Source organism: Pelophylax lessonae (genome assembly GCF_965119305.1).
Source record: "Pelophylax lessonae genome assembly, chromosome: 4".
Classification (NCBI taxonomy): Eukaryota; Metazoa; Chordata; class Amphibia; order Anura; family Ranidae; genus Pelophylax; species Pelophylax lessonae.
In genome coordinates, this window is record NC_138771.1 from 556859746 (window position 1) to 556875879 (window position 16134).

General features: G+C 43.4%; 1 protein-coding gene across 1 annotated transcript in view; it reads left to right on the plus strand.

The window, feature by feature from the left end:
* Positions 1-1411: 1411 nt before the first annotated feature.
* GOLGA7 (golgin A7) overlaps positions 1412-16134 on the plus strand; it is a 45590-nt gene continuing 30867 nt past the window's right edge. The window contains exon 1 of the mRNA XM_082254900.1: positions 1412-1549. The gene's annotated coding sequence lies outside the window, so the exon portion shown is untranslated. The remainder of the gene's footprint in view (positions 1550-16134) is intronic.

Here is a 16134-nt window from a genome sequence, read left to right on the forward strand (position 1 = left end):
TTATATAATGTTATTCTGTATTATTATTATTATTCTTTTTAGTACAAATATTATAATCAGGCTCCATTCACACTACCGCGACTTGTCAGGCGACTTATCAGCCTGACAAGTCGCGGTCCATGCACTGCTACAAGGACCCGTTCTAATAGGAGCGACACAAGTCGCTCCGACTTAGAAAAAGGGTCCTGTACTACTTCGGGGCGACCTGGAGGCGACTTGCATTGACTTCCATTATGTGAAGTCTGTGCAAGTCACGCGGAAGTCGCGGTGCACGGGACTTCACAGGTCGCCCCCGAACTCCTGCAGAAGTTGTGCCGCTGCAGTGTGAATGCGGTCTCAGTGTTAATATTTTTTTTTTTCACAAATTATTTTTATATAGTTCACACTTGTGCGGATGCGGAGATCGCATGTAATTCGGAGCGCACTGCTCCTAAATTACATGCGATCTCATGTGCGGTGCGAATTTCAGCCATACACTTTGCATGGCTGAATTCGCACTGCATCCGCACCAAACACGCACATGAGGCATTTTTTCATTCGCAACAGAGTCGGATCGCATAGTGGTTCAGACTAGTGCCATCCGATTCTGTGCGAACTTGCAGATCGCACTGCGATATGCGATCGCAACTGGGGGTGTCGTTAACTTTTAATTGACACCCCCTGCGTATTGCATATGGCAGTGTGAACTGCCAGAGGTGCGAATGCGATGTGGGATCACGCTGCATATTCGCAGCGTTCCCGCATCGCACAAGTGTCAACCGGCACCGTTCACACTGGGGCGACCTGTCAGGCGACCTGGTCGCCTGACAGGTCGCCTGCCCATAGATTAGCACAGGACCCGTTCTAATAGGAGCGACACAAGTCGCTCCGACTTAGAAAAAGGGTCCTGACTGAGCTTCTTTGGGGCGACTGGAAGCGACCTGCATTGACTTCAATGATATGAAGTCCATGCCGGCCACTCCGAGGTCGCGGTGCGAGCTGCGCACCGCAATTTCACAGGTCGCCCCGGCAAGTCGGGTCGCGCCTGTGTGAACCGGCTCTTATACTATATTATGTATTAATATTATATTTAGTATCAATTTTATACTCAATGTTATTACCATTATACTTAGTATTATTATTATTAGTGCTGTATTGTTATAACATGTATTATTATTTTATTAAGTATCAGTGTTATATTCAGTTTTATTATTATGTATTATTATAGAATATTGATATATTTAGCATAACTATGAAAATCTGTGTTATTATTATTACATTATTATGTTATGTATTATTATTCTATTCACTATTATAATATTATGTTATGTATTATTATATTTAGCATCAATATTATTATATTTAATCAGCATTATTTTATCTGATGATAATATGTATTATTGTTACACTCAGTATTGCCTCCCATCGCTGCCTGACACACATGCCTCTGAGATGAGACAATCTCGGCTGTCACGTGGGCCCGTTTTCGGTCACGTGAGCCCTCTCGGCTCGGACTCGCTTCCTTTACGGCTGCCGCAAAGCATCGCTGGTTGCAGCTATCGGAAGTGGGGTGAGTTCGGATGGATTTTTTTTACTATTTTAGTTTTGTTTTTTTATTGTTCTTTCCGCAGAGCAGCGGTCCGGGGTGCTCGGTGCCTCGTACTCCGTCTTCTAGTGGTGTGTATGGGTTGGGGGATCACACCCAGCTCCGGCTATTATTAGTGGGAGGAATGTACCGTCCATGTCCCTTCCATAATGGTTGATTTAAAGTCATAGTCAGCCCTTAAAGTGACACAAAACGATAACATTATTGTCCAAATAAGAGAATATTTTTTTTAGGAGGGGGTTTGGTTGGCACCTGGCTTGACAGATACCTGCTCTGCTCCCACTTCTGACCCAATTCTCTAGGACAGCTGATCCAAGCACAAGTTTGTTTTTTTGTTCAAAGTCTCAAACATTATATATGTTTTAGAAAGCAGGGGCCCCGGAGAATAAAATGTTGGTCCTTCTAATTTTTATGACATGCAATATTTGCGGTCATTTATAAAACGCAATTTTTCAGGAAAAAATACACGTTCATGAATTTTAGTGCACACAAATACAGTACCCAGTTTTTTTTTTTTTGTAAAGTAAGTTTGTTTTCCCACGAATAGAGCTTTCTTTTGGTGGCATTTGATCATTTAGATTTTGCGCTATATAAAAAAAAAAGTGCGACAATTTTGAAAAAAAAAAAAAAAACAGTTTTTTACTTTCTGCTATAAAACATTCCCAAAAAATGTTTTTAAAAATCAAATTTTTTATCAGGCCAATTTGTATTCTGCTACATATTTTTTGTTAAAATACGCTTTTTGGGATTTTTTTAATTGGTTTGCGCAAAGGTTTATAGCGTTTACAAACTATGGGATAGATTTTTAGACCTTTTTTATTAATTTTTTTTGCTTTTATTAGTAATGGCGGCAATCCGCGATTTTTAGCGGGACTGTGACATTGCGGCGGACAAATCTGACACTAATAATGGCGCTTTTCCACTGCATGGAACCGAACGGTTTGGTTCGCTTTTGTGCTTTTCCACTGCTGGTACCGCATGGTATGGTGTAGGAACAATTCGGTACGGCGGCGCTTTTCCACTACATGGAACCGAACGGTACGGCTCGCTTAAACAGTGCCACCTGAGTTTTGGTTCCAACTGGGCCGTACCGGTACCATATCCCACAAACCTTTGCATGCAGCCTTGACTGTTTGTCACTACTAGCCACTGATTGGTCAGAGAATCATTGTTATCCCACCCACTTTACTTTAGTGGAAAAGCAAACCGTATCGAACCGTTCCAACACCGTACCATGCGGTACCATGCAGTGGAAAACCAACAGAGCCAAGCAGGGCCGAGTGGAGCCGAGCCGATACTCTCAGTGGAAAAGTGCCACAAGTGACACTTTTTGGGGACCAGTGACATTAAGAGTTGGTTCACACTGCCACGACTTGTCAGGCGTCTTGGTCGCCTGACAAGTAGCGCTCCATTCTGTGCAATGGAACCGTTCTAGTCGGAGCGACTTGCATTGACTTCTATTAGAGAAGTCGTTTGCAAGCCACGATTAAGTCGTGCTGCACGGGCGGCTTCAAAGTCGCCCCGGTGTGAATCGGCTCTTATACAGTAATTGGTGCTAAATATTATGCACTGTTACTGTATAAATGACACTGGCAGGGAAAGGGTTAATACTGGGGGTGATCCAGGGGTTAAATGTATGCCTAATTATGCTTGCTAACTGTGGGGAGGAAGGCTCTGTGATAGGCACACAGAGATCGGTGTTTTAGCTTAGCTGACACACACAACCTCGCTGTGCCTGTCTGACAGAAGGGCCATCTGCCTTGTTTAAATGGGCAGGTGGCTCTCCTGTCAGTTTCTCTGAAGATTGTGTGAGGCTGGCAGCAATCGCGCCCGCTCCTCCCGCAGTCTGGCTCCCACTGTGTCTAATCACAGCAGGAGCGTGGCTCCGGCGGCACGCGCACATAATTAAGTACAGCTATGTGATTATGCGCAGCCAAGCCACCCTGCCGCAGTAAATCTGCTTGGAGCGGTTGGCAAGTGGCTAACATGGTTTCCTATAGGTCATGTTCACATCTGTGAATTTTATGGAAATAGCCGGGGACTTTTTTTTTTCTGTTTTTTGGTTCCATAGACTTCATCAAAAAAGTCAAGTTCCTCCACCCCATACTTGCTCATCCATGTCTTTATGGACCTTGCTTTGTGCACTGGTCCGAATCATTTGGTGGAGGGGGGGATTATGGCGTGGGGTTGTTTTTCAGGGGTTGGGCTTGGTCCCTTAGTTCCAGTGAAGGGAACTCTTAAGGTGTCAGCATACCAAGGCATTTTGTACAATTTCATGCTCCCAACTTTGTGGCAACAGTTTGGGGTTGGCCCCTTCCTGTTCCAACATGACTGCGCACCAGTGCACAAAGCAAGGTCCATAGGCATATTGGTGAGTGAGTTTGAGGTAGAGGAACTTGACTGGCCTGCACAGAGTCCAGACCTCAACCTGATAGAACACCTTTGGGATGAATTTGAGCAGAGACTGCGAGACAGATCTTCTCGTCCACATCAGTGCCTGACCTCACTAATGCACTGCTGAAAGAATGGTCAAACATTCCCATAGACACACTCCTAACTTGTGGACAGCCTTCCCAGAAGAGTTGAAGCTGTTATAGCTGCAAAGGGTGGGCCAACTCAGTTTTGAATCCTACGGACTAAGACTGGGATGCCATTAAAATTCATGCGCGTGTAAAGGCAGGCGTCCCAATACTTTTGGTAATATAGTGTATAAATGAAAATTGATCTGATTTACATCTCATTTCTTGAGGCCCAAAAATGTCAGGATAGTACAGATATCCTCCAAAGGCCCTTTTTTGGAAAGTAGACCATCCAAGGTATTTAGTAAGAGGCACGGCAAGTTTTTTGAAGTAAACATTTTGTCACAATGTCTTGGAACATGAAGAAATTAAAACAAAATGTCTTTTCACAGTTCTTTTTTTTTTTTTTTTTTTTTTTACGTTCTGTTACCAGTACAGTATAGTATCTTCATATAACTGGAGTGGCGGTGATCAGGGACACTGACTGGTGACAGTATGTGTTAAAAAAAAGAAAAAGTAAAGTTTTTTTCAATTTTGTTTTAAATTTTTTTTTTCATTTTTTATATATATATATATATATATATATATATATATATATATATATATTTTTTTATCTTTTTGTTACAATTTCTTTTTTCTAACACATTGTGACCAGACCAATACAGTGTTACCATAGTAACACTGTACTACTCTGGGAAATTGATCAGGATTTTTATATATTTTTTTTTTTACATACGATTGCATATACCAGTGAATTTCGGTGTTAAAAGCAACTATTTTTACTGAATGAAACTGGTTCATTCATTATCCTTTGTTGTGATTTGCACTGATTGGCCAAAGTTAATCACATGGTACAGATGGGCTGTGATTGGCCCTATCTTTAATGTGTTATCGCTGTGACCAATCACAGCTCGCAACACAATTGTATACAATGGATGGCATGAAAGGAAGCCATCCATTGATTGTTACTGTCATGTGATCTGCTGTGATTGGTCACAGCAATCTAATGGTACTGAAAGCGGGCTGGTACAGTAATCAGTCATCACAATCATCATGGACACAGCCGGTGATAGATTGTGTGGCCCTTTCTGGGATGTCCTCATATGATGTTCTCCCAGGACAGCAGTGCTCCCGCTAGGCCGTCGTACTATAGGCCAAGCAGGAAGGAGTTAAAGTAGTACTTATAAAGTCCATTTTTTTTTTCTTTATAAATGTAGCAGTGTCACCTCACACTGAAACAAAGGATTGCTGGGAAACCTTACATTTACATAGTTGGTGAGGTTGAAAAAAGACACCAGTCCATTCAGTTCAACCTATGACGAGTGTGTATAAGTGTTTATGTCAATAATACAATGTATACCCCTGTATGTTGAGGTCCTTAAGGTGCCCATCTAATAGTTTTTTGAAGCTATCGATGCTCCTCGGTGATACCACTGCTTGTGGAAGAGAATTCCACATCCTTATCGATCTGACGGTATAGAACCCTTTACGCAGTTTAAGGTTAAACCGCTTCTCTTCTAATTTTGGAAAATTTTAGAGTTGCGCTCATTAGTGGGAACCTCATTAGAGACTACATGTCCCATCATGCTTTGTGCCAACTCATGCTTGCCCCTTCATTAAGAGAATCCAGCTGATGTGAAGAAGCTGCCCTGTTCCTCGCCTCCCCCAGAGAGAATGCACTGAAGCCATGCCGCTGCTCCTCCCTGCCAGTCACTGCCAATCATTTCTCTGGTAGAAGAAGCAGAGGTTGCCTGTGAGCATCCACACACATGGGAGAGCACACCGGTGTCTCCATAGGTCATCACAATGTACAGGAGACACCAGAGAACAGGAAAGCTGGGCGTGTGATGATGGGACCTACAGGAACAGGAGGCCGGCCACTGTTTTGCATTTTGGCACCCCAAAGCATTTATTCATCTTGCGTATCGTGCATGCACTTTTCTCACGTCAGATTAATAGGGTGCAGGTTCTCAGACTTGCCCTGAAATTCCTGAGTAGGAAGGGCACGTGGCCTTATGGTTAGGTTCTCCCTATCTCAAAAGGTTTCTGTTTGGGGGAAGTCCCACCTAGTATTTGGGTGGGTCTTCCTCGGCAGGTCCCCTGAAGAATGGGGTCCGCCTGTTTTTGGCCAGGTGGACCATGAGTGCCCCAGTCTCCATCTGGAGTCTTGTGATCCAGGGGGATCTGGGCCAGGGTTCTTTCTCTTCAGAGGAGGACCTTGTGTGCTTATTTTTGTGCTTCACTTATGTGCTCACTTTTTTTTATTGCAGCTGGCGTGAGTTTCGAGAGTGCGCACCATGGAGCAACAAGACAAAAAAGTTAAAGGCAATCTGTATATATAAAAAAAAAAAAAAAGGGGAGAGGCAGCCATACAGCGAAGGTAAAGAAACCCACTGCTGAAATGGAAAAAGTTTGCCTTTCTTCCAGTTTTTTCCAGTCCATCTCCCTTTTTGATTCAGGGGGTCTCCATGTTTGCTTGCTCCCTGAGACAGGACTATGCTAAAATGTGTATACTGCCTGCAGCCCAAGATGAAAACAAGCAGAAGACACACCACTGGGATTGACAGCGGCTCCACAGCACAGGCAGTGTCTTCACATTGGGCATATTTCATCAATGAAGGGACAGGCATGAGTGGTATTGCAGTGACTGATGGGACTTGTGGTCCTGAAAACTGTGATCAGGTGACTGAAGATGGGTACATATGGATCGAAATTTGTCCAGTTCAGCAAGGACCAGCTGAATTTCGATCTGTGTTTTAGTCCTCCGTGTTCAACAGGAGTCAATATTTAGATCGGCTTCTGTCAAATGGACCCACTGGAAAACCTCTTTTGATTAGTGGCTTGCAGCCAATCAGCTGCAGTGCTGATCATTGTATTCTGCCATCAGAGAGTTCTTACTGTCAGAATACAATACACTGGCAGGAGGGATTCCTCATCCATCTTGCTTTTTCAAAAAAAAAAAAACAAGCCATGTGTGCCCAGTTTACTTGTAGAAGCAGTGCTCCCTGCCTGGAAGTTCATGTGATCGGCGATGAGATATACGGAAGATGAAGCTGTAAACCACGAGTCATGTGAGTCGCTCCGCACTGTTAGACAATGAATGGTTGATCAGCTGTTGCTACATTTGTTTTTGAACAAATTGTTTTAGATAAAAATGATAAGGCTTTAGCACAGCTTTGAACCAGCTGAGTTGCTGCAATAAAACATTCAGCAAAAACTGTTTCCTTTGATGGAAAAGGTAATCTACTGACCTGTGCAGTGGGCAGGGTCCTCCTACCTTTCCTGTGTTCCAGCACAGCAGCCTCCATTACTCTTCCAGCATTTGATATTTGTGGGAGCATCTGTGTCCTCTACCGTGTGCTGCGGTTCCTTCCTTTAGCCTCGGTTCACGCTGGATGTGGTGCAAATTCACAGCGAATTTATTAGCTGTGGATTCAGCACTGAATTTAAATCGCAACTCGTCCATGCAAACCGATTGTGGCGTGTATGTCAATGACACCCCACAATCGATTTGCAAAATGCAGCGTGATTTTCAGAATTGAATCGTATGGGTGTTGCCACATTCTAGTGCGGACAAAAAAGGGTCTTGCACCAGTTTTGGATGTGAATTATGTGCGATTTAAGCCATACAAATCCATGGCTCAAATCGCACCCCAGAGACACCGCATGTAATTCGCACAGGAATGTGCTGTGATTTCTGTACAAATTTACATGCGGTTTCTCGTACTGCATTAGTGTGAACCCAGGCTCAAACACTTCATCACAACCGGACTCAGCAGTTACGGGGCTCTGAGGAAGAAACCACAGCATGTAGTGGGGGACACAGACCTCTGACACTCTGACAATCTATTAGGAAGCAGTGTTGTCACCTTAGGACAGAAGGTGTGTGAGGACTTCAGAACACCTCCATCTTTTCTCCATAACTCAAAGTCTTGTTAGGGTTTACACACACTGGAAAGATTAACACCACCTTTTGTACCATGTTATACCCATATTTAGGGTGTAACATGGTGAAAGACTATGATGCCACCGCCCGCACAACCACATCATTCCTTAACAGAGATTTGTGTGTGAGTGAACTACAAGTCCTGTCTGCCAGTGTGCCAAATAGACTGGTAGTTCTGAGTGGTCTATTGACACTTCCTCCAGCTCTCCAACTAAAAGTCTGTACCTAGGTAAGGGCAGAAAGCTGCGGGAGCCTGGTATTGCCCTGCGATCCACTGGTCGTGGCATTACAGGTTCATTTGCAAAAAAAAAAATACTTTTTTAAAAAAAAATAAAAATGTGTGATTATTATTTATGTAAGAGGAGGAGAGGATGGTAATTCTCATAGGCGACGCTTAAAAAATGTTTAGAGTTACAGAGGAATCTACAAGTCACTACTTCCCTCCGTTCATGTGGGTGTAGATGCCCTGCTAACTGAGTGGTGTTCGGAGGAGCAGGACTTGGACATTGAAGACTGGGAAGATCTCTGGGACAGCCCATTTCAAGCACTAATATCGACTAAAGACTGGCTGATCCAATTTAAAATAGTGCACAGAATTTACTTTACACCACAACGACTACTGTACATCTTATATACCCTAATTCCTCTTCTTACTGTTGGAGATGCTCTAGTGACCCTGCTGGATTTGCCCATATCTTTTGTGAGTGCCCTCAGATTAGTAGCTACTGGTGGGAAGTGACTCAGTTTATATCTACCCTAACTACTATACAGGTCCCTGTAAAAGTTGGTGTTTGCCTCCTCGGGTTAGTTGACTCTGGTTGTCAGTAGGGCGACGTGTACTCTCTTGGGTCTCTTATTATTTATGCTAGGAAGGCGATAGTGCTCAAGTGGAAATCAGGCACAGCCCATAATCTGCCCTGGAAGCGTTTAATCAATAAGGTTGTACCCCTATACAAAGCTACTTATTTGTCCCGGGGTTGCCCTAGGAAATTTGAGAAGGTCTGGCACTTGTGGACAGATTCGGAGCGTACAACACATGATCAAGAGTCCACAGACTGAATTCATTCCCCCCTGATCAGGTTTCATTTTGTGTAGATATGAAGGGACTCGCATTACATTTGTTCAGGTAGGATTCTAAACACGAGTTGATATTCTTCCAATACATTATCGTGATGGTTGAGAGGGAACAGGAATCTCCTTAGATTCATCAAACCTTGAAGTGATTTTTTTAAGAGAATGACAGAGCAAGGTGTATGGAAGGTGTGTTTGTTTTTTTCCCCCTTTTTTTTTTTGGGGGGTTCTATAATAGGAGGTGTTGTTAGTAGTTCTACATTTTCTGTATTAGCCGGGGCATGCTCAAAGGCTATGTTTTGTACCTATACGTCTTAATTTTTCAAAAAAAAAAAGTTACAGAGGAAGTCCTGGGCTAGAATTGTTGCTCTTGCTCCAACGTTCATGGCAATACCTCACCCTTGTGGTTTGAAGGCCGTTTACATATGTGGGTGCGACGTATGTATGTGATTGCTTCTGTGTGCGAGCACGGAGGGACGGGGTCATTTTACATTGTTTTTTTCTTTTTATATTTTTACACTTTCCTATTTAATTTTTTATCGCTTTTATTCTTATTACAAGGAATATAAGCATTACTTGTAATGGGAGTAGGGCATGGCAGGTCCTAAGTCCCCACATCTTTCCTCTAGGCAGGAAAGACTGAGATAAATAACACGACCTCAGCCTTTCCAGCCATGTCCACAGCAGTATTTACAACTTCCATGCCGGATGTGATGTCATACCATCACCGACGGATTCCTTCTCCGGCTCACCGATCGCATGGGCGAGCCGGTAGAAGCATCGGATGGAGGTGGGGGGTCATCCCCTTCCACCGCCTGTAAGAACAATCAAGCGGCTGAACTGCCACTGTGATTGTTTTTATGGTGCAGGGAAGCGCCGGCTTATAAAGATGATATGCCTGTGGCTGCGGGAATCATTCAGATATCTCCACTCAAAGTCCAGGACGTCATATGACGTCCTTGGGCTGGAAATGATTAAAGAGCACCTGTTATTTCAGATCCATCATGGCAGCGCCTGTTAGCGGGTATCCACTCACCTGCTGCCACCATGTCCCTCACCTTGTTGTGTCACTGCCGTCACCAGCCATCCTATTAAAGTGAATGGGACTATCAGTGGGTCAACAGCGGGAGGAGGAGCCACTGCGGGACAGACAGTTGCTCTTTAAAAATTAGGATTTAAATCGAGACTATTTACTACTGATTTAAATCAAATCAACCTTGTTATATAGTAGACAGGGGGAATCCTTTTTATAGACCATGTCATTTTGTCCTGAATGGCGAAGGTTCTTTAAAGTGGAGTTCCACCCTAAAATTATACTTACCTCCATCTTCTCGCTCCGGGTCACCTGAAAAACAAATGGATAATCGCAATTTTTTTTTTTTGTTTTACTTACCTCGTTTAGAAGATAATATACTTACAGTACCTTACTTCCTCTTCCTCCCCTCGGCGGCCACGGCGAGTCGTCACTTCCTGGCTTGCAATGATTCCTGGGAGCTGAACGTCATCGCTCCCAGGAATCAATGCGCCTGCACCGGTCCCGACGTCCGTTCCGGTGCAGGCGGCGTCATACCTTGCAAAACAGCTTCTGGGCATGCCCAGAAGCTGTGCAGGGATGACGCTGCGGCACCGGAAGTGACGGCGGGGCCGGTGCAGTGCATCGTGGGACAGAAGACGACGGAAGAGGACACAGAAGAGGATCGCGCTGGCTTCAAGCTGCCCACACCTGAGATGGCAGCGCTGGAGAATTCATTTTCAAGGTAAGTATTTCTTCTTGTAGGTAAGTGCAACCCGGGACAGATCAGAGGCTATCCATTGTGGAATGCACTAGCCCTGACTGTCCCGGGGGTATTTTTATTAAAAAAAACGTTCACTGGGTGGAACTCCGCTTTAAATTTTGAGATGCTATGTGTGTAGTAACAGTACTTTGCAATTTATTATGCGTTATCCAGAGCGGTTTTATAAACTACAGATTGATGTTCTAACCGCTTGACCTATGCAGGTTTATTACTGGCTATGCCTTTACATAGCATTATGCAGCATGGCAGGGCTGCACAGATATCTGGAAGTAGAAGACCAGTGACACCTGGCTCCTAACTTTTTCTGTGTTCAACGTGGAGTAATAGATTTCCTTCAACTTCTGTTACAGACTTCTGAGGCCAGTACATATTCTTTTTAAACTAAAGATGTCATAATAGAAATATGGAGGTTGGCTGTGATGACCTCTTCAGTTGAAACTGATGACTTTCTGTCATTACTTTGAGTCACTGACCCACAAAAATCCTTCTGACATGGACTGCTGATTTACACCATCTCTATTCTTGTTCCAGGTCAGTGACTCAAGGTACTGAAGCCTTAGCATTAGGCCTTATTCATACAGGCTTCAAGAATATCTTAAGCTCAAAAACAAAAATGTGATATATTGCAGCTTACCAGTCTTTCGATGTGGTGGCTGCTTTCGTTTTTTTGTTTTTTTAGGCTTCTTTTTCTTTTATTTTCACGTGGTGATCTAACTGGTAACAAACTTCTTGTCTTACCCCTTCACCCCAACCGCACACAAATATGTGGCCTCATGGAAGTAGGCGTTTTTCTGTGGGACCACATGTATGTGTATCTCTTTGTGCTGGGAGTGCGCCCCACAGTGCGCTCCCAGCACAGAGACGGGGCTCACTGAGAGTGCTGGGTCCCATACTAATGATCAGCACCTGGGACTCTTGGTTTTGGGTCATCTGATCGCTTTAATAGTCCCTGATTGGCCTGCCCTGGTGTTTAATTATTCTTCTCAATGAAGAGAAAGGTGCATTGCATCTACGTCTTCTTACAGGAGAAGAACCGGTAAACAAACCAAAGAGTGCAAAAAAAATAACAAGATCAAGGTTTGCCAAGGTTAGTGTTAGGCCCCTTTCACACATGCTGTCCGTTTGTCTGTTTTTCATCTATCCGTTGACGGATGAAAAACGGACATCAATGCATGTCTATGGAAAAACGGATGTAAATGGATGATCATCCATTTATATCCGCATCCGTCATCATCTGTTTTTTTTAAAACGATCAAAGCTCGGATGAAAAAAGGATCGGATGAAAAAAACTGATGTAAACTGATAAATGGTCAGTTTTTCATCCGTTTTGCATTGGTAGTGGAGTTAAAAAAACTGATGACCACTGATGAAAAATTGATGAATACATCATCCATTTTGAAGTAACTGAACTGATTAAATGAATGGTCTGTATGTGTGAAAGGGGCCTTAGGGTCACACAGGCTTTCCGCCTGGCGGACTCCGTTTTGCTCAGCAGGGAATCGATCCGCTGATCCCCACTGAGCAGGCGGATGACAGGTCTATCTCTACTCACTGTGCTGAGACAGACCTGTCAGATCCCCGCTCTCCTCTATGGGCGATCGGATGAAAACCGTCCACCTGTCTGTTTTCATCCAATCAGATCCTCCAGACAGATGGAAAATAGGGTTTCCATTTGTCTGGATTTCACAGACAGGATCGGATTGGATAGCAGCGGGTGTCCACGGACATGTCCCCACTGACATCCTCTTCTCAATAGGGGTGCATGGAGCATCCGATCTGGTGAAAGGGGCCTTATGGTCAAGGTCGGGAGCAAAGGTCACAGTTCGCATACTTGAGGTAGAATTTAAACTTTTTTTTTTTTTTTTTATTTATTCGTATGAGTGTCAGTGCAATTTAGGCAGAATGTACTACAGGTATAAACAACAACTAACATACACATATGTGGTATTGCTGCAATAGCCAGGAGTAGGAGAATTTTACTTTAGGCCTCTTTCACACGGTCCGCCTCTGTAGGCGGATCCGTGTTGCTCAGCGGGGATCGATCCGCGATCCCCGCTGAGCCGGCGGATGACAGCTCTGTCTCCGCTTGCAGAGCGGAGAGGGAGGTGTCTCAGCCCCCGCTGCCCTCTATGGGGGATCGGATGAGAGCAGACTGCCTGTCCGCTCTCATCCGATCCGATTACTGAACGGATGGAAAAATAGGGTTTCCATCCGTCCAGATTTCAAGCACAGGATCGGATACGGATGGCAGCGGGTGTCAGCGGAGGTGTCTCCGCTGACATCCGCTGCCTCATAGAGCTGCATGGAGGATCCGATCAGATCCGCCTAAAAAAACTGACAGTCGGATCTGATCGGATCGCCCGTGTGAAAGAGCCCTTAGGTTGTTTTTTGGCGGTAAACTGGCAATAGCAAGAAATTTACATTTAAATTTTTTTTTTTTACTATTTTGGGCCAGTTTTCCTTTGATAATAACAAAAAAGCCCAATCTGTCCTGGAAAAAAAAGGTATAATCCCCTTGGATACAAAAAGTAGTTGTGGTGATATGTACAGTTTTACTAACACATGTCAAAGTTGCAAAATTGTGCTTGGGCATTTAGATTTGTTTTAACCTTAGGCCCGAACGGGTAAAGCTGCTCACAAAGATGGATCGCATTTTAGCTGGTTAAAGGGATTGTGAAGTCAGAAGGTTTTTTTTATCTTAATGCATTCTATGCATTAGAATAAAAAGCCTTCTGTGTTCAGCAGCCCCCCTCAGGCCCCCAGTACTTACCTAAGCCCCCTCCTTATCCAGCTATGTTCACGCATGCCTCAGCCTTCTGGGACACTCTCTCCTAAATGGCTGAGACACAGCAGTGGCGCCATTGGCTCCCGCTACTGTCAATATAACTCAGCAAATCAGGAGAGAGGGGGCGGGGTCGAACGACAGCTCCGTGTCTGAATGGACACATTGAGCTGCAGCTCGGCTCGGGTGCCCCCATAGCAAGCTGCTTGCTGTGGGGGCATTCAACAGGAGAGAGGGGCCAAGATCTCCAGCCAGGGACCCGAGAAGAGGAGGATCTGGGCTGCTCTGAGCAAAACCAACTGCACAGAGCAGGTCAGTATAATATGTTATTGTTATTTTAATTAAAAAAAAAAAAAAAAAAAAGAGACCTTATGACTTTAAGCAGGGACTGGTTGAATTTTGATCCATCTATGGCCATTCCCACTTCACAGAAGTCAATCCAATAATGAACTTTGTTAAACGGGAATATTGTAAACTTTGCATTCAATCAGTGGCTGCAGGCAATAGTTTGTAGCGCTGATCAGTGTATTCTGAGAGCGGAGAAGTTCCCGCTGTCAGAATACAATAGCACAATGGTTTTGATGGGTATATCCAGAGCTATACCTTTACCCATCCTCATCCTGCAGCCATCTGGGATACGTACGTTACATATCCTGGGATTTAACAACCACAAAATCCCACAATATCTTGTTTCTAAATGAAACTATTTAGAAACAAGATATTGAACCAGATCTCTACTTGTGCATGCACAAGATCTGGCATTGCGTCACCAGGGGGCCGGCTGCCACAATTTGGAATTGACAGCCCGCTCTTGATGGCATCACAGGAAGGGAACAGCTTCAGGAGAGTTACAGGTGAGAAGAGGACAGTGTTGGACTTGTATGTATGTCTATTTAGAATAACAGCAACACATGTAACACACCTCTGGGGTTTTTCCTTGATCTAAAGGTGCAATGTCCACTTTAAGTGATAGTACTACCTTTTTAGAATCAGTTTTTAACCACTTCAGTACTTTCACCCCATTCCTGCCCAGGCCAATTTTCAGCTTTCAGCGCTGTCGCACTTTGATTGACAATTGCGTGGCCATGCAACACTGTACACATGTGACAATTTTAGAATTTTTTTTTTTTACACAGACAGAGCTTTGTTTTGGTTGTATTTAATCACCAATGGGTTTTTTATTTTTTGCTAAATAAACAAAAAAAGACACATTTTGGGGAAAAAAACGCATTTATTTTGCAAACAATTAATCTTTCTTTATAAATGTAGGCCAAACTGTATTCTACTACATTTCTTTAGTGGAAATTCCCCAAATCAGTGGTTATTATTTAGTCTGCATGAAAAGTTAGTCAATAAACTATGGTCAAGGTGCCGGTTCACACTACTCCAACTTGTCAGGCGACTTGGTCGCCTGACAAGTCGTGCTCCATTCTGTGCTATGGGAACCGTTCTAATGGGAGCGACTCAAGTCACTCCGACTTAGAAAAAGGTTCCTGCACTACTTTTGTCCGAAGTCGGAGCGACTTGCATTGACTTCCATTATGTGAAGTCCGTGCAAGTCGCGCCGAAGTCGCGGTGCACAGCGACTTGTTCAAGTCGCGCTGAAGTCGTGTCACCATAGTGTGAACCGACTCTTAATGTCTGAAAATTGGTCAATCTTGATGTACTGACATTCATCTCATTTCTTGAGGCCAGAAAATGCCAGGACAGTACAAATATCCAGCAAATTACCACTTTTGGAAAGTAGACTAGACAGTCCAAGGTATTTAGTAAAGAGGCATGGAGAGTTTTTTTGAAGTTGTAACTTTGTCACAATTTTTTGGAAAATTAATACATTTTTAAAAATGTTTTTGTTTCACAATTTTTTAATTTTTTTTTTTTTTTTTAAATACGGTCACCAGTGCAGTACAGTGTCCTCATATAACTGGTGTAGTGGTAATTGGTGACCAGGCACACTGACTGGTGTCAGTATGTATAATAAAAAAAAAAAAAATTAAAATTTTTCTACATTTTTTTTTTTTTTTTTTTTTTTTTTTTTCATTCGTATTAATTTTTATTTCTTTTTTTTATACATACTGTGACCAGATCAATTCAATCTTACCATAGTAAGGTAAATTATCAGAATTTTTTTTTCCCATATCATTGCTTATACCAGTTAATCTCATTGTTAAAATAAATTGTTTTTACTGAATGAAATTGATTGTTTATCATTGTGGTTAGCTGTGATTGGCCCTGTCTGTACAATGCGATCACTTTGACCAATCACAACAAGCAATAATCCTGCAGTTTATTAATCATTAGATGTGATGGCTGCATTCGTTTTCTTTTTTTTTTAGGCATTTCCCTCCTCTGTTTTTATCTGGTGATCTGGCCAATAACACACCTCCTGAATTAGTGTCCCCACTCTGGATGAAAGGGCACAGGGGCACCTTTGG